The following is a 19,653-nucleotide window of genomic DNA, read 5'->3' on the forward strand; positions in this document are numbered from 1 at the left end:
TGCAGTAGGAAAGTGTCAGGATGAGGAAAAATGTGTTCGCTCCAAGGATGAGTGTAGCACTGTGAGAAGGGAATTCAGCTCACCTGGACCTGGCCACCTAGTGTTTGGACCTAGTCCCTCTTCCTCTTGCCAGCTGTCTCTGAGAAGGATAGAAGCTCGAGAAGGCAAAGCTGGGGAAAGAAAAGAAAACATGAGATATCAAGTTTACTTTATATATACATTGCTCAGGCTGAAAAGGACTGTATAACAGATGCATCTCCAGTTCCTCCAGTGACAGAGGTCAAACCAGACCAGGAAGAAGAGCTCTTCCTTCCAGGATGGAAGGGCCCATGGGCATTGCTCCCTGAGGCAGATGTATCTTGGACTCTAATCACAACCTTTTTCCAATGAGGTTATGTCAATGGGTGTGCAAGCCAATTTCTGAGTACCTCAGAACGCTTTCTAACAAACAGAGCAAAATAGTAAAGACACAGTGCTTTGGATTAAGAAATCAAGTCAAGAATTCAACGGAAGTTATTATCTATGTGACACTGGCTGTCCCTCTAAAAGCAAAGAATGCGTGCTGCAGGCAAAAATCGGAGGAAAGAATAGCTAATGTAGTACAGCAATTTACTAGTCACATGCCCTATATAGTGCTCAACATCTTACTTTTATTATCTTTGTCACTCCTTACCACAACACGATTAATTTTCTAGTTCCCAGTTCACAGAAAAGCAGATGCTCAGAGAACTCAAGTTCAGACCTCATGGCAGACTATTATAGATCATCGTAATGTCATTTTGGAAAACAGAACATCTACTGACATTTTCCATGAAGACCACACGGAGCAGCAACAATATGCACCCTTTAGTAAAGTGAATTAAATTCCAGTTTTGTCATTTAACAGCCAGTGATGCAGGGCCAGACATTTAACTACTTTAAATTTAAGTAATATGAACTTAACTTAAAATTAACTTATATGTGGACCTCAGTACTATCATTAAGTAGTAATATCATTCCTTAACCTTATGTAACATTTTAGAGATTATCAACACGCTTCCAGCGGATTAACACTTCCTATTTCAAGTCCCTCTGTGCCTCAGAGCATGCATTCAGTCAATTAGAAGCACCTGGGGGAAGCATCTTCATCATTACAGCTCTACTATATATTGAAACATTGTTCACCAGTGGATGTACATTCTTAATTTTCTCTCACCACCGTTGGGAAGGAAGAATCCAACGTCTTACCTTCCCTACTACCTTAAAAAGAATAAATAAATAAAAAATAAAGGTAGGGACTTACAGGCTCCTTTGTTGGAGCTAGGACTAGAAGCAGCCTCCCCTGGAGTCCAGAATAGACTTAAGGAAACATGGTGAAAGCTAATTCAGTGTTGGAAGCATCACTGTCCTCCAGAGGACGCTGTGACAGTGCCCCAAGGAGCTCTGCGCAGGAGCATCCCCACCTCACCTCTTTAAGCAGGAAGCCCTGCCCCTCCAGCTCTCCCACAGCCTCCGCCCAAAACCACGCCCGGACTTGCCTAGAGAGCATCCACTCCATAATCTCCCATACCACGCCCTCTTGTAACTGTCTGTAGCTCTGAACTGTCTAGTTCATAGGCTTTTAGACCTTTTTCTTTGCATAACCTCCATACTGCCCTCAGAGCCTCCAAACCCCAAACCTTACATCCACAGCCTGCCATCTCCGTTTTCTTGACCTTTTCTTGACCTTCCCTGACCTTCCCCAAACGTATTAAAAGATCTAAATCTGAACCCCAGTCTTCCAGACTGACCCTCCGAGCTGTACGGGTGAGCCCTGTCCCTCACATTCCCCTGAGAGCTGGCTTTGGTATCCTTCCAAGGAAACGCGCCTCCCGCCATGCTGCATGGCCACTGCGGGAAACAGTCTGGGCCTGCCAAACGGGTGCCTGCACAGCAAACCTCACATTCCCTTTGGCCAGCAAAGGTAAGCAGGACTACACAGGTGCCCTTAGTCCCTCAAGACATGGCAACAACACCCGCAGGCCCACCCTCCAACTCCATGGCCATTCCTGATGGTGCCTGCGCGGTAACCCTCAGAGCCACCTACTGGCCAACATGGCACAAGAACAAGCAGGAGTCTGCAGTCCCATCAATCAGGACAAGACAGCCCGTCCTTCACAACTGCCCCCTGTAGTTCTGCCACTCACTCAAAATGGCGCCTGCGCAGCAAGCCTCGGCAGCCATCTACCCGCCAACAAATATACCGCTAGGGTGGGTATGGGTCTGCAGACCCTGTCTGTCATTCAGGACAAGCCAGCCCCTCCCTCAGGGCCACCCTCCCTCGCAGCTGAGGCATCGTTCAAGATGGCGCCTGTGCAATAAACCTCGGGGGGGGGGGGCGATCCCAGGCCAAGATGGGTAGGAGTCTAGTCTCCCGTTAGTCACTCAAAACATGAAAGCCACCCTTGGGTGTGCCCCCAGAAATAAAAATCGCTGATGGTAACATCTGCGCAATAAGCTCTAGCTGTCACCTGTTGATCAAGTGGGTGGAGCTCCGAAGCCCCCGCCTTGGGCTCGTGGGGACCACACCTCCCAGCAGCAGCAGCCAGTCCCACTGTCACTTAAGATTGTACCTGCGCAGTAAGTCTTGGCTGCCACGTGGCAGCCAAAAGATACTGCTAGAGTGGGAGGAGCGCCGCAGGCCCTCCACCTGGCCCCACCCCCACCCCACTGTCACTCAAGATGGCGCCTGCGCAGTAAGTCTCGGCTGCCACCTGTTGGCCAACAAGCAGTACTACAGAGGGCCGAGCTCCGCAGCCCCTCCTCTTGGATTCACCCCACCCCTCCACAGCCAGCCCCAACGTCACTCAAGATGGCGCCTGCGCAATAAGTCTCGGTTGCCACCTGTTGGCCAACAAACAGTACTAGAGTGGGCTGAGTTCTGCAGCCCCACCCCCTGGGCCCGCCCCCCAAGGCCAGCCCCACTGTCACTCAAGATGGCGCCTGCGCAGTAAGTCCGGCTGGCACCTGTTGGCCCACAGTACTAGAGTGGGCTGAGTTCTTCAGCCCCTCCCCTTGGATCCACCCCCTCCCTCCGCGGCAGCCCCACGGTCACTCAAGATGGCGCCTGCGCAGTAAGTCTCGACTGCCACCTGTCGGCCAACAAACAGTACTAGAACGGGCTGAGTTCCGCAGCCCCACCCCCTTGACCGCCTTCTATGGCCAGCCCCACTGTCACTCAAGATGGCACCTGCGCAGTAAGTCTCGGCTGCCACCTGTCGGCCAACGAAGAGTGCTAGTCGGCTGAACTCTGCAGCCCCTCCTCTTGGGCCCACCTACTCCCTGCCCCACCTCCGCCGCGGCCAGCCCCACTGTCACTCAAGATGGTGCCTGCGCAATAAGTCTCAGCTGCCACCTGTCGGCCAATGAAGAGTGCTAGTGGGCCGAACTCTGTAGCCCCTCCTCTTGGGCCCACCTACCCCCCGCGCCCCGCGCCCCACCCCCGCCACAGCCAGCCCTACTGTCACTCAAGATGGCACCTGCGCAATAAGTCTCGGCTGCCACCTGTTGGCCAAACAGCGCTTAAGTGGGCCGAGCTCTGCAGCCCCTCCCCTTCGATCCACCCCCTGCAGGCCTGCAGGATGACGCCCCCCACCCCTTGCAGGCCTGCAGGATGGCGCCTGCGCAGTAAGTCTCGGCTGCCACCTGTCGACCAAAAAAAATGGTGCCAGAGCAAGCAGGGCTTCTCAGGCCAGGCCCCGCCCCAAGCCCACCAACAGAACCTGCGCAACACACCTCCACCGCTCCCGCACCCCCAGCACTTCCCCTAGCCAAATGATGGGGCCAGACACATCCAGGGCGCCAACTGTCCCCAAACAGTAGGAAAAGGGTGGTCTAGGAGAAAGAGCGGGCACGCCATCAGCCTGTAGCCCTGTCCCTCGGAACTGATGGTTTCATGACGGCCGCGGACGCTGCGGCAAACTTCAGGCACAATGCCTGGCTTCAGTAGACGCTGACTCTCCAGACCACACACATGGAGCGAGCCAATAAAACGGCCTCCAGTCACTTGCCGTGGTCCATTCTCAGAAGTCAGAGTCCAGACCCCACGCTAGTCGGCCTCTGCAGCCAGACCCATGACTACCAAAAGAGCTGCAAAGTAGTCGAGACCCTGCAGCCTTCAATCACTGCGTGGAACACAGGTTCTCCAAAGCCACCACAGCCCCTGGCCCCGCCCCCTGCTGCGGCCAGCCACCATCACGCCTGCGCGTCAAACTTCGGCCACTCCCCCCCAAGATGGCGCCAAGGTAGGCGGGACTCAGCAGACAGAGGTAACCCAGCTGAGCCGCAGTCTTGACAGCCCCTGGCCCCGCCCCCAACCCGCAGCCAACCAATCAGGACAGCGCCTGTGCCGCTAACGTCACCGCCCACACCGAAGAAGGCGCTAGGGCTTGCGGGGAGGAGGACCCCCAGGCTCTCACAGCCAGAGAAACTACCCCACAGGCATGAAGCCCTCGGCCCCGCCCCTTGCAGCCCGTAGCTCCTCCCGCCGCCACTGCGGCAAAACAGGCCCCTCCCCCAAGGACTAGCAGGGATGCAGGGACAGCTGGAGCGAACCCGCCTGTCAGGGACACCGTGGGATGGACGTAGCAGTCTGCAGCCCCCAGACCCAGCTGCGGACGGAGGGGGCGCCCTGAAACCCGCCAGCCCGCCACTTCCCCGGCGCCCACTCTGGCTGGCTCGCCGGAGAGGAGTCCGCGGCCAACCGGTCCCCGTTCCCTACTTCCACAGGCAAGATGGCGCGGCAGTCCCCCAGCTCCGCGGCCACCTCAGCGGGATGACCCGTCCCCGGGACCCCGGTGGGCCACACAAGATGGCGCCTGCGGCAAGTGCGGCAACCCACGCCCGAGACCCGCTGAGGGAGTACCCTGCCAGGCGACGACGTCCGCCGGCCCCACCCCCCGGCCCACCAGGGTCCCGGACTGTGGCGTGTGACCGCTGTGCCACCTCACGCTGCATCCTGACACCGTCCTGATATGGCTGTGCAGGACGAGCGCCAGCCCGACTCACCTCCCCTCACCACACGGCCTGGGGCCCGACCAAGGTGCAGCCCCCGTGTACGGTCTAGCACGCCCACAGGACCCCTGGCGCCCGGCGGCGCCACCAGCCCAGGGTGGACATGCCCGTTCCTCAGCTCCAACCTCGTCCTCCCGCAGCTCCCGGCGTCTGCACCGAGCCTCTGCGCGCGACTCCTTGTCAGGCTCTCCGCAGAGGCGGGGCTCCAGCGCAGGCCAATCAGCGGCCGAGTTTCCCACCCCGGGCCCCCTCGCCACGCCTCTGAACCCTGCCAATCAGGCTGCGGTTGCCGTGCCTACGGCTTGGCGCGAAGGCTGGAGGTTGACGTCAACTGAGCTGATACTAGGGGCCCCTAAGAGGGGTCTGCTAAGGGGGGAGGGAGCGGTGGGCGGGTGTGTGTGACCCCCACACAAAGAAAGGGGGTGACACCGAGAAGGGCCAACTAATGACGCCCAAACACAAAACCAACTTAGAAAAATAACGTACATTTGTCCAAAAAGTGAAAATCCAGCGGGCAAAACCAAGTATGTAGAAGTGCAAAGACAAGCGAGAAGGTGGGAGACGACACTTCTCCGCCTGGGACATGGGAGACGCGGGCCAGCTCCCTCGGTAAAGGAGCCGCTCTCGGAACCAGTACGGGAAAGACCAGCCGCACCAGAAAGCTGGGCGGCCACGGAGACGCTGGTACCTCACGGGAAGACACAAATGGCTGACAGACCCGCGGCAGAAAATCCCGCGCTGCCTCAAAGCCCGGCGAGGTGGGCGCCGCGGACGAGTTCGGTACGCGGATCCCCGCATGCATCCCCGCCATCGCCAGCACAGACCTGCACAGACCCCCGCAGACCCTGCCAGTGTCCCGCACAGATCCCTGCAGAGACCCTCGCAGACCCCGCCGGTACCGGGCACAAACCCCGGGCAGACCTCACCACCACCCGGCAGACCTGCACCGGTCCCCATACAGACCCCACAGCGCCCGCACAGATCCCTGAACAGACTCCCAGAAGACTCAGCGCCCCGCACACACCCTGCAAGCCGCTCCGCAGAGCCCCGCCGCACTGGGTGGCAGACCACCGACCCGCAGATGACACCAGGGAGGGGACCGCTAGCTCGGGACAACAGTGAGGGGCAGCTGTCTGGGACTAGGAAGGACCAAGGACTCCCAGTGTTAGGTAAACACATAAGTTGCTCAAGTTTGTAGGAATGAGCTGGTAAGTGTTTTCATTTGTTTGTTTGTTAAGGATGAACTCATCTACAGATAAAACTTGCACAAAACAATACAAGAACTCGTTAACTGGTTACCTGGAGGGAAAAGGAATGGAGGGGCAGGGGAGGAGGACGAAGGAAGGATTTTTCTTCCCTTCTCCAACCCATACTGTTTGAATATCCTTGATAGAAATACCAATTTCTTTTCTAGCAATAAAATCAATGAATTATGTGAAACTCATTGATCCAACTATTCTACCTTCAAAAGACTAAGACAAAGAAGATAAGCAGTGATGTATGAAAGATAATACGCAAGCATATTCATGGAGCATCATCTTTTATTAGAAAAGTGTACTCCACAGGAGAATTAAATGGTATTCTGGTAAATCCATACATTGCAATTTTATGTGGCCAATAAAAATGTAGGATTTTAATTTTAGAGGAAAAAAATTCATGAGTTAATTATAAAATGCAGGTTACCTACAAGCACATAGAATATGATGCCCCGAATTAAATTTTCTATTTATACTTAGTAAGTATAAATAGAAATCAGTGGTTGCTTGTTACATTAAGAAGTTACTGGCGTGGGATGGAGGATGTTTTAAACTCCCCAAGTCTTCACCAGTCTCTTCTCAGCCAGCCGCGCCACAGTAAACATAAAAACTGAATGAAAACATTGTGCTTGCTATGCACCTTTGAAACATACTCCCCAGCAGCCTCTACAGAAATTCTAGAGGCACCACTGCAAGTGAATAGGATACTACCCTTAGGTAAGAGGTTTTCACATCTGGCCACCCATTAGGATCACCTGGGGAACTGTTGAGCACTATAGCTGTTTTGGAGCTCCCGGTGACGCTAATGTCTGGTTAAGGTTTGGAGGTGATTTTAACACATTCTATGGACCCCATCCTCTCTCTCCTCATAGTCCTCTATCTGCAATACAAGTGTCTCTCTGCATCCTGGATCATTCATTCCATTCAGATACCTCATCCCCTCTGAGCTCCTCCAGCTACTACCCCTTTCCTCAGCACTCCTTCCTCCCACGGTCCCCAAAACCCTCTCTTAATGGAGTGGTCTTCTAACTCAAAGGCCTTACTGCACGTTCTTTCCCTCTACTATGCCATACCTTCTAGCCAAAGAAATTGCTGAGCAATTCCCTATGCAGCTAGGACATAGGATCTTAATTTCACTGGATCTTTCAGTGATATTCAACATCCTCATTAAAAGAAACAATAACAAACAAGAACACACACTATCTTATTTTTGGTGACCCTACACCACTCTGATTTTCAGTGGCCTCTTCTCCATCATCTTAGCTGGCTTCTGCTCTGTTCAACTTATAAACCCTCAGAACTCAGTCAGTCACTAGGCTTCTCCATCAGCATCTGCTCCAGAGGCAGCAGTTTCGGCTAGTGGCGTGGTTTAAATATCACCGAGATGCCAGCAGCTCCCACGTTTATATCCTCTGCCACAGAACTTTCCACAGAAGCTCAATCTCCTTTATCTGTAAGCTGAACAGCTGACTGACTGCTCCCCCTCGATATCTAACAGGAACTGAAAGCATTTAAAACAAATATTTTATTTTCCTTTTCCTCGTTCTGTATTTCTATATACTTCTATAAACAGCACCAGTTGTGGTAGCCAAAAATCTCACAATTGTTCTTGAGTCTTCTTTTCCTTAATAACACCATCTAATTCATCAGCGAGTCCTGCTAACCCTACATCCAAGCCATCCCAAATCTGTCCAATGTTTTCCCCCTTTCTCACAATCCTAATCACCATGAATTCCCCTGGTCATTAGCCTACTCACTCGGAAAAACTGCTTCTAGTCCAAACCCTTCCCTCCCAACATTCTCTACATAACATCCAGGGTGATCTTTAAAGGCAAATAATGAATTTGAATTACCTCCCATTTCCTACCCCAGTTGCACTTAAACAGAAGTCTAAAATATGTACCATAAACAAGTTTAAAGAAAAGCCATCAATATCCTTTCCTATGGGTGTTAAATACGGATGCTGTAAAATTTAACAATCTCTTCCTTCATATTTCTGCTTTTTGTACCTTAAGAAATCCCTTCCCACACTGAAGTCATAAAGCTATTCCAATAGTCTGAAGTTTTTATGTTTAATTTTCTGTATGTTTTGTGATTGGGATCTGATTTTTCTCCTGTCATGTTTCTGTAGATGGGCAGGCCTGTTCCTAAATTCTCTCATCTGTCCCCTAGCCCATTTGTCTATCTCTGTGTGTTAACACATCATAGTAATTGTTATAGCTTTCAACATCTTGATACCTGAAAGGGCATCTGCCCTACCTTGCTTTCCAAAAGCGTCTTTGACTATTCTTCACCCTCCATCTTCAAATGAGTTTTGGAATTAGCTTGTCAAGTTTGATGAAACACACTACCGCGAAGGCGCCTGGCTGGCTCAGGCAGTGGAGCACGCGATTCTTGATGATTCAAGGTTGTGAGTTCAAGCCCCATGTTGGGTACAAATATTACTTTAAAAAAAAAAAAAAACACCTGAAGAAAATATATCCTATTGGAATTTCAATTTGATTTTAGGAGGTCTTTTCCCCTATTACTTAGTCAGTTATTTTGGGGTTACAATGTGGTACAGCTTTTTTTTTTTTTTTTAAGTAACTTCAGGTTTACAGGAAAATTGCAAAGATAAAGATTCTTCACCCAGTTTCCCCTGATGTTAACATCTTACCTAACCTTGGAATGTTGTGAAAATGGAAAAATTAACATTAGTACAGAATTATTAATTAAACTACAGACTTTATATTTATCTTACTGGTTTTTCTGTAAATGTCTTCCTTTTGTTCCAGAATCCTATCGAGGACACATTGTTACTTCTCCTTAGGCAACTTTGGGCTGTGACAGCCTCTCAGTACTTCCTTGTTTTACATGATTTTGGCAGTTTTGAGGTATTAGTAAGATTTTACAGAATGTCTCTCAATGAGTTTATCTAATATTTTCTCATGACTTGCATTAGATTATGAGCTTTTGAGAAGAATTATCTGCTATTTGCTTTATTTCCTAGTCAGTGAATTTGTTTACCAGTCCTGTTAGCTCTAACACTCATTAGTTAGTCTACAAATTTTCCTGGTTTTTGGTAATGTCACTATCTTTATTAATGACAATTTTTTTCTCTTGACGATCATAACTCATTCCATTATCATAACACATTGGTTAGGATCTCTGAGGTGGGGATACAGCTTACCTTTCACCATCAAGTAAAAATGTTCACAAGCTTTTTTGTAGAGCCTATTTATTGGGGTTTAGAGAAATTCCTTTAAGCTCTAATTTTCTAAAAAATTTACCATGAATAAGTTCAATTTCATACGACTTTTCTATATTTTGGGGGAAGATTATACTTTATTATTTTATATAATCTGTTAATGTGGAGAATGAAGTCTAATTTTCTGATGCTGAAACATGTTTGCATTCCTAAATCCTACTTGAGCATGACTACGAGAGTCTGATTTATATTCATACACAGCTGGATACTATTGGCTTATATTTCATGTTTGTTTTTTGCATCTAAGTTCTTAATTATACTGTCCTTGCCTGGTTTCAGTATCAAGGTTATGCCAGCCTTATAAAATGACTTGGATTGTTATCTTGCTGCTTATATTCTCCACAACAGTTTATAAAAAAAATAGGGTTCTCTGCTTTTGAAAGCTTAGTATAACTCACCATAAAATTATGTAGATCTGACGTCTTCTTTCGTAGAATATTTTAGATTTTGTTTCCTTGTAAGTTTGGGACTTTTATTTCTGCTTTGTCTTGAGTCATTTTGGTCGTTTATATTTTACAAGAAAACTGTTCATTTCACTTAAATTTATTAGCACAGAACTATTCACAATATTCTCTTTGATTTATAATCTCTTCTGCTTTGGTAATATGTCACCTTTTCTAGTACTAATACCATTTCATCTACTCTGATGTTCTTTATCAGCTTTATTAAAGATTTGACAATTTTATGTTTTTAAAGTGACTTTTGGCATTTTTAACCATATTCCTTTTTTCCATTTAATTTCTGTTCATTTTATTATTTCCTAGCTCCTACTTATTTGGGTTTCTCTTCCTAGCATCTTGAGTTGCATATTTAACTCATACATTTTAATCCATTAATTTTTAACAGATATACTTAAAACTTAACTTTCCCTCAAAGTACCACTTGACTGGCTTTGCGAGTATTTCACTGCTGTTCAGTACCGTGTTATATTGTTTCCATCACACTTCCTCTTCATGACATTTAAGAATACCTTTAGGTTTCTAAGTTCTGCAAAAGTCTTTAATTACAGATTCCTAATTTAACTGCACTATAGCCAAATGACATCGCCTATATGTTATTATTTGATGTTTTTGTTAAAACTTCCTTTGTGATCTTGATATAATCAATTTTTAATTGTTCAATGCATTAGAAAAGAATGAGTATTCTGTAAATACTAGCTACGAATTTCTCTTTGTGTTCATAGAATCAAGCTTATTAACTATGTGTTCACATTTTCAGAATTCTTACTAATTTTCTCTCTGCTTAATATATCAGTCCTAAGTAATTATCATGAAACCACCCATTATGCCTAAGGTTTTAATCCACTGCTCCTGGTTAATTCTTTACCTTTTGCTTTATGTTTCAAGGCCATATTTTTAGGTAGAAACAAATCCATGATTTCCTGTTAAGTTGGATATCAAAGAAATTACTCTGCGAGTTTACTCTTCACAGAGGAGTTAATTTGTTTGCATTTTTAATTTCTGATATATTTGCTTGATGATTTGCTTTTTCCTTTGCTTATTTTTTCCTTTCTTACTTTCTACTGAGTAGATCAAATTTTCTTTACCCCCTTTTTCCCCCTTCTGCTAATATAGAAGCTCTCAATTATATTTCAGTTATTTTAATGTCCACCTTAAATTCCTAACTTGTATACAAGTATATATTTAACAGTATAAATAATAAAAGATATCCTGGAATACCTTAGCAATTTTTGAATTTCCTATTCCCCCTTTCTAGTTATTGTCAAGAAATTTAGCCATACTTTTTAAATAAACCAAAAAGTTTTTTATATTCAGTGACTAATTTTATACTTATTGATATTTTAATAATTTATTCATTTTTGCTTAAATTTCACTCCTCTCTAGATTCATCTTTTTTTAATGAAATAAATCCTTAAATAAAATTTTAGTTAGTGTGTAAGACAGTCTTTCTATTTGTATTTCTAAAAATTGCTTTTCTATTTGTATTTCTAAAAAAGACATTTCTAAATGACAGTTTATCTAGGTATGGAATTCTAAGGTGACCTTTATCTTCTCTCCTTATTTTGAAGATAATATTCCATTGTCTTCAGACACTGCTGAGAAGAAGGTTTGATATCAATCTAAATGTCCCTGGAGCTTTTAGAATAAGTGGTGGGATTTATTTTTGTTTATCCTGCTCAGAACTTGTGTGCTTGATGAAGGTATTTCTTCCCTTTTGGAGAATTCATGCCAGTATGTCTTGGCCAAAATAGCTTTTCTGCCATTCCAATTCTATTTTCTTCTGTACTGGAGTATACTGGCCTTTCTTCATCTATCCTCCATTTATCTTATTTTCTCTATTTTTCATATTCTTTTCTGGGTTGCTAATTCCTTTTTTTCTTTTTTAAACACACACACACACATTTTTTTTTTTTTTATTAAGTCAACTCTATACTCAACATGGGACTTGGAACTCACGACCCCAAGATCAAGAGTTGCATGCTGTACAGATTAAGCCAGCCAGGTGCCCCTGTAATTCCTCCTTTTAACTGCATCCAGTATAATATTTCACTTTATGTGTTTTACAATGGCTATATTTTCTTTATGTCTACGATTTTTAATTGGTACTTTTTTATGACCACCTTTCTCAAATGGATGAACATGTTATGAATACTATCTTTTACCTTTTAAGAAACTTAAGGTCAGGGACACCTGGGTGGCTCAACTGATTAAGTGGCTGCCTTCAGCTCAGGTCATGATCCGGTGTCCCAGGATTGAGCCCCACACTGAGTCCCACATCGGGCTCCCTGCTCAGCAGGAAGTCTGCTTTTCCCTCTGACCCTCTCCCCTCTCGAACTCTCTCTCATTCTCTCTCAAATAAATAAAATCTTTAAAAAAAATAATCTTAAGATCACACTGAAACTATCTGATTTGAATTGCATTTTGTCAGAAGTGAATTCATGTCCTGCTGATTTTATTACCTTGCTTATTACAGGTTTTCCTAAGTTTAACTCAGTGTTTTGCAATTTTAGTTTCTAAGTGTTTCTCCCATGGATTATCTTTTCCCCTCCTCTCAGAACTTCTCTTCCCTCCACATCCAGCTTTTTTTTGGGGGGGTGGTAACTCTACCTGCCGGTGAGAAACTCAGTCCCAAGACAAGTTTTATATTGTCAATTAGGGAATGTGTGCCACATGAAGAGAGAGTGTATTGTTCACTGAACAAGACTTCAGCTTAGGCTGGGTACTCTCTACATGGTCGAGTTTTTTCCCCACTGCCCTGAGTATAACCATCATAAGCTGGAGGCCTGAGTAACCGTCACTGCTTTTTTCCAGTCTCATTTTATGTCAGGACAACTCCACCCAGCCCGTTTGACACAGTGAACCTGGGACCTCAGTGCGCATCGGCTTCTCCTGGACCTCCTTACTCCACAGCAGTGGAATTAACTTCCTCTGCTCATTTTAAGAGCAAAAGTCCTGCAGGTTTATCTCTTTGAACCCCACATATCTTTGTGTCTTTCTGTTCAGTTTTTGATCCACGGAGATGTCATAAATATCTCTATCATTGAAAGTTCGTATTAAAAAGAAGTGGAAGTGTGAAAGCAAAAACTCCCAGCACCATCTCAAAAATAGTATCTTCTAAATTATCTACAGCAGTAATCTCATTTCGTTCCCAAGTGTATAGTGGAGTTCTCCTGAGGCTGACAGAAGGAATGCTTAAACAGATGAGGATTTAGCTATTTTCATTCAAGCCAGATGTTAAAGAGATTTGCAAAGATGTAAAACAATGCTGTTCTCCTCAGTAATCTTTTGTTTTAGGAATTAAGACATTTTCAGTTTTTAAAAAAAGTTGCTTATATTAACATGTATTGGATTTACTACAATTATTTTTAAGTGAACTAATATACATTTATAATTTTTCTCTTTTAATTTCTAAACCTATATATAGTGACAGGTATAACCCACATTCACAGAATTCTTTGGAGGACTCAATCATTTTCAAGATTGTAAATGGGTGTTAAGACCAGAGTTTGAGAATATCTGGTCTGCAATAAATTTATAATAGGTTGGACTAACTGGGTGTTCTGATCCCATAGCTTATACAGATCTTAAATACATAGAAATATCTCAGTAAATACTTATTCATCCATTCTTTCAACAACTATTTGAGTGCCCACTACATATAAGGACCAATGCTAAGGCCAGGTTCATGGTTCATTTTGAGTGCCACTAAAATGGACCCTGCCCTTATTCATTTGATAAATGTGTCTTCAAGCTTCAGTCTAGCTAGGAAGATACATACAGTAAGTAAGTTGGCAAAATAAGCCTTTAAAAACTGTGCCGAGGGCTCTGAACAAAAAAAAAACCCAGGATGTGGAAATGAGGAGGGTGGTTACGACGTAGTCAGGGAAGGCTTTTCTGACGAAGAGAAGCAAAGACTCAGTTGTAGGAAAGAGCCAGCCAGAAAAGCAAGGGGAATGACATTCTAAATAGACGAAACAGCAACATACAAAGACCATAAAGGGAAACAATAGAAAGTCACCTGAATTGGTGGAGGGTAGTTAGGATGAGGTTGAGGTACATAAAATGAGGTTGTACGGGTGTGCAAGAGCCAGCTCTTTAGGAACTGTGGACCAAGATGATCTTGAATTTAATCCTAAATGTGATGGGAAGCCATTAAAGACTTATACATAAGTTCTGACTCAATCCATCCTGAGAAGATTCGTGTTGCTGTGTTGAGAATGAGAGATGGGGAGGAGAGGAGGCAGCTGTCTAGCAAAGGCTGACGGTGCTCTGAACTAACCTGGTGGCAGTGGAGACAGGGAGAGGAGAACAAATACAATGTAATTTGGAGACAGAAGGGAGAGATCTTGCTGACAGTCTGTGTGCACGCGGCCAGGAAAAAAGGTGTCAGAAATGATTCTTATGTTCTCATTTGGGCAACTTAGTAAATGGAAGTTTAATTTTAGGGAAGAGCCTAAAATCAAGAGCGCTCTTTCGGACATGTCACCACTGAAATGCCTGCGCCCCTATCAAGTGGAGAGCTTGAGCAGGGAGTCTTGAGAGGCCTCTGCTGGAGCGCTAGCGCTGGAAGTCCCCCGCTCCTGCTCAGAGCTGGGTCAACACACGAATAGGTAGGTTAAAATAAACACTACTTTACAAGATAAAGAAAGAAATCAGTCTTCAGTATTTAGGGCTCTCATGTACATATTCATTGCTGAATGGGTAAATATCTTAGTATACAAATTTGTATAAAATTCCTCAGTAATGCAAATCTAACCAGTTTTCCTTAAGGGTAAACTTACTTTTATTTTTTAACCCTCTCAAAGGATATCAGGACAACTGATATCAACAAACCAAACATTTATATTAAAGGCATTGGGACGCCTGGGTGGCTCCGTTGGTTAAGCCGCTGCCTTCAGCTCGGGTCATGATCCCAGGGTCTTGGGACCGAGTCCCATATTGGGCTCCTTGCTCAGCAGGGAGCCTGCTTCTCTCACCGCCTCTGCCTGCCACTCTGCCTGCTTGTGCGCACGCTCTCTCTCTCTCTGACAAATAAATAAATAAAATCTTTAAAAAAAAGAAAAGCAAACAACTCTTTCACAAAAAATGCCCCTACATTGAAATATTAAAATAATAGCTCCCTCAAACAATTAGCTATATATAAGATTAAACCTAAACAAAGGCAACCCTGTCAGAACTCAAAGGTTGTAACAGGAAAATATGTCAAGTCTAGACAATGCTAAAGTTCAGAACCACAGGTTCTTGGCATACAGGAGTTCCTGTATGCCAAGAAGGCTCATCTGCCTACTCAATGTTCTGCTCACATGTTCCCATCCAAGAGGGCACTGGGCACCTTCTCTCATTGGAGGCAAAAACATTCAGAAGTCAAGTTTTCACATGTTAATCAAAATACTTATCTAGAAAATAGGGGGTTATTCACATACCTTTTCCTCAAATTGGTGTATCAGCCCGAAAGCCCTAATCCTGAACTGGCAACATCCTAGAGGCGTATTTATTCAATCATTCAACAAACAGGCAGGGAATATCAACTACATCCAGACACTTAAGGGTACAACGAACAAGGAAACTGTCTCTGCCATCATGGGCCATATGGTCCATGGTGAAGCCCAACAATCACATATAACCACACAATGTGAGTGACGAGCAGTAAATGTCATGAAGATACACATGAACAATGGGAGAGTCTGACCTGAATCAGGGCTGAGAAAAGACAGCCGGTGCCTAATTAATGGCGCGTATGAAGTTTAGGAGGCAGAGAGGAATCTGGAGAGCCACAGAACTGGAATACAGACGGGCATAAGACAAATGCTAGAAAGAGAAGTCAAACCTTACAGGTCCTGCAGACCACTTAAGGACTGGAGATCCCTGGCAATCACACCCTCCAGCACACTACAGGAATTCCTCCTAGGGGCAACCAACACTCAAATCTCACCCAAGTCTCCTGAAAAATGGCACGATTTCCACACATACTCACATGTCAACACCTCAAATGTGACTAAAATGGTATGGAGAGGTGATATGGTTTCCACAGCGCAGATCATCAGGCCAGGCAGGCCTGGCTGGTTTTGCTAAAGGCCCATCACTAGATACATCTAAAGAGAACAAGAAAAGACCAATCAGGGGTGCCTGGGTGGCTCAGTCAGTTAAATGCCTCTCTGACTCTAACCCCATGATCCCAGGGTCCTGGAATTAAGCCCCCCATCAGGCTCTTGCTCTGTGGGAGCCAGCTTCTATTTCTCCCTCTGCCATCCCCTCCCCCTTGTGCTCTCTGGCTCACTCTCTCTCTCTGTCAACTAAATAAATAAATAAAATCTTACCAAGAAAGAAAGAAAAAGACAATCATTGAGATAAAAGTAGAAAATGACTCAGAAAGCAGAAAAACAGCTGGAAATAAAGATTTTACAAATTCTGTATGTAATAGAAAATCCCATATTATATTACCATCCAAAGGAGAAATATTTTTCCCAAAAAAATCCAAAGGAGAAATATTTTATGGAATGATGTCCAAGACACATTATTAAATGAAAAGCCAAGGAGTTGAACACTTTGTTTGTTAAATTAAAAGGGAAACATATCTATATTTGCTACTATATACGTAGGATAACTTTTGAAAGACTATTCAGAAAACTAGTGACACTGGCTATCTACAGGAATAGAAACTGGTGGCTGGAGATTGCATGTGGGAAGAAAATTTTCACTATGTACCCTTTTCTCCTCTTTAATTGTGAATCACACAAATATATTAATTATTAAAAGTTAAAGCAAACACATTAATAGTAAATAAAACTTTAAAATGATATATATGAAAATTCAATGAAAAGGAACATTTTCAAAGAAAATAAAAATGACCAAAATTGACTACTAAAAGGATAGGGAAAAAAATTGGGAAAGATCTTCTTACAAAGAATACTATGTTAAGATGCTCTCCAATACATTTCAGTAACCCAGCAGAGGGATTTTCAACTGCATAAGATCTATGTGATCAAAAACTAATCTTTGTTTAATACTTCTTGGGCTCTCCATACTGCATGGAGTATTACATGTTTTGCAGCTCATCCTTACAATAGGTGAGACAGGTGTCCTTATCTGTTTCATATACAAGGAAACTGAAGCTCACAGAGTCTCACTCAAAATTGCATACCTCATAAATGACTCTGGAGGTCAGGCTCTTCAAACACTATGCCATGTAATTCTATGCTAACACATTGGAAAAACTTAAAGAAATGCTATCATTTTCTAGGGAAGCAGCAATTACTCGAAATCTCCGTTTGACTGGAGTGTCTTTCAAATGCCCAAGAAACGAATTATTCTTAGCCTACACAAATTGTTACAGGGCGTTAAAAAAAGGCAGAAGGCTTGCCAATTCCTTTAACTAAATTAGGAGAGTGGCTTTCAAGAACATTTTCTGACAAAAACGATCTGGGTACCACTTGGAAAAGTCTGGCAGCTCCCTGAGAGGTCAAACAGTTACCACAGGACCCAGCAATTCCATTTCTGGAGGAAATGAAGATGTACGTCCTCACGAAAACATACGTGAATTATCAGAACAGCCAAAAGGTAGAAACAACACAAATGCCCATCAGTGCTGAGTGGACAAATAAACTGTGGTATATCCATTCAACAAGAGTATTTGGGGGAAAAAAGAATGAAGCACTGACACATACCACAACATGGATCCATTTTGAAAACATTACACTTAGTGAAGGAGCCAGTCGGAATAGCTCTCTTCCATTCATGTAAACTGTCCAGAACAGGCACACCTGTAGAGACAGAAAGTAGATTAATGGTTGCCCAGGGTTGGGGAAGAGAGGAATGGAGAGTGAGGATTTCCCTTCAGGGTAATGCAAACGTTCTAAAATTACTTGTGATGATGGTTGCACAATTCTGTGAATATACTAAATGCTACTGATTTGTACACTTTAAATGGGTAATTAGATCTAGATGAAGTTATTGGCAAATTTACGTATCTGGGTGTATTTTCCCAATAATCATAATGAAACTAGAACTAATATATTTGTTTTACAGATGAGAAATCTTCAGCTCAGAGAGGATGTCATCTCCTCAAAGTCATAATCTGATCAGTTGAGAAAGCCAGACTTCAAACCTAGGTCTTTTTGTCTACACTGCTTTCTACTTCCCAATACAATGATATGCAAATACAATGAAAATCTTCAAGAAATGGCCCCCTTTATGAGAAGTAAACTGGTGACTAATGGGTTCCTGAAGGCAATCTCCTAAGACCAAAAATTCCTATAATAATACTAAGCATTCCAAACCTAGAAGAGGGAAGGCTGCGCATTTAAAAACCTAGCAAATGGTTTTCAATCTCAAATGGGTCTTACATTAAGAGTGCCCTGGAGGATAATAAAAGTAATGGCTATCATTTATTAAATTCTTACAATGGGCAAAGCCTGGCACCAAGCCTTTATGTGCATCATGATGGTGAGCCCACATCGCAACTCTGCAAAGCACATGCTAGTACTACCCAAGCTTTATGCCTCAGAGGCAAGCCTTGAGAAGTTAGTTATCTCATCCCAGGTACATGCTAGTAGGTGGCAGAGTCAGGAATCAAACCCAAATCTGTGAGACGCCTGAGCTCTCAACCACCGCTGGGTACATGTCTAGGCTCTTAAATTTGAAAGCCATAATGAAATGTATCATTCTTGAAAGGAAGGCAGATAATAAAAATTTGGCAAATGTCAAGGGAGTACTTTCTTGAAATACTTCTCTAAGCCCTTGCCTTTTTCTGGCAACTTTCTTCGCACTTCCAAGGAACAAATAATTCCTCTGCTTTATAAACTGTACTTCAGTGAAATAAAAAATCTTTCATTTTAACAACACAGCACAGGGATTTTCAACCCCAAATATATTGTATTGTGAAATAATAGTAGCTAATGCTAATTGAGAATTTATATGCGCCAGGGATTTTTCTAAGTATTTTATAAAGTGTTAGATTAATCTTTAGGACAACTGTCTGAAGTGGGTACGATTAAAATCTCTTTTAGGGATGAGAAATAAGAGGAAGAGTGATTGAGTGACCAGCTCAGAGTCACAAGGCTAGTAAGTGGCCAGGATTTAAACTCAAGTTATCTAGTGTCAACCTCTACCACTTAATTCTATTCAACTAACTCTCAGAAATGTGAGATAGCTAAAATGTGATCACTTGACTCCCAACACTAAGACCTTTCACATATATTATCTCAACTGAACAGCCCAAGGAGGGAGGTATGTTAGTATAATGCCTATCTGACTCCAGATCACACCACTAGTCACTGTGCCATGAAATCCTATGGCAGGGTCAGCAAACTACACCCAAATTCAGCCCTCTCTCTGGACAGACTACATACAATATAGTTGAATTTAAAAGTGGTTAAATAGCTGAAAAAATAATCAAATGAATAATCAAATACAAAAGTCATAGGAAATCCAAATTTCAATGTCCATAAATAAAGTTCATTGGACAAAACCACACCCATATTTACATATTATCTATGGCTGCTTTCATACCACAATGGCTGACTTGAGTAATTTCAACAGACATCAAATACCCCACAAAGCCTAAAATATTTACTATTTGGTCCTTTACAGAAAGGGTTTACTGACCCCCATTCTCTAGTATTAAATTTAAAACTCTTAGCAAAATGAAAGGGGAGAATAT

General features: G+C 43.9%; 2 protein-coding genes across 2 annotated transcripts in view; one reads left to right on the plus strand and one right to left on the minus strand.

Annotated features, from left to right (window-relative positions):
• The window catches only part of PEG3 (paternally expressed 3), a 33,260-nt gene extending 28,064 nt beyond the window's left edge, over positions 1–5,196 (minus strand). The window contains exons 1-2 of the mRNA XM_032847614.1: positions 5,026–5,196; positions 84–170 (exon numbers count right to left, since the gene is read on the minus strand). The gene's annotated coding sequence lies outside the window, so the exon portion shown is untranslated. The remainder of the gene's footprint in view (positions 1–83; positions 171–5,025) is intronic.
• The window catches only part of LOC116861115 (zinc finger protein 264-like), a 315,410-nt gene that overhangs the window by 103,174 nt on the left and 192,583 nt on the right, over positions 1–19,653 (plus strand). The gene's annotated exons all lie outside the window — the stretch shown is intronic.

The sequence above is a fragment of the Lontra canadensis genome, unplaced genomic scaffold (assembly GCF_010015895.1).
Source record: "Lontra canadensis isolate GAN:19392208 unplaced genomic scaffold, GSC_riverotter_1.0 scaffold191, whole genome shotgun sequence".
Taxonomy (NCBI): domain Eukaryota; kingdom Metazoa; phylum Chordata; class Mammalia; order Carnivora; family Mustelidae; genus Lontra; species Lontra canadensis.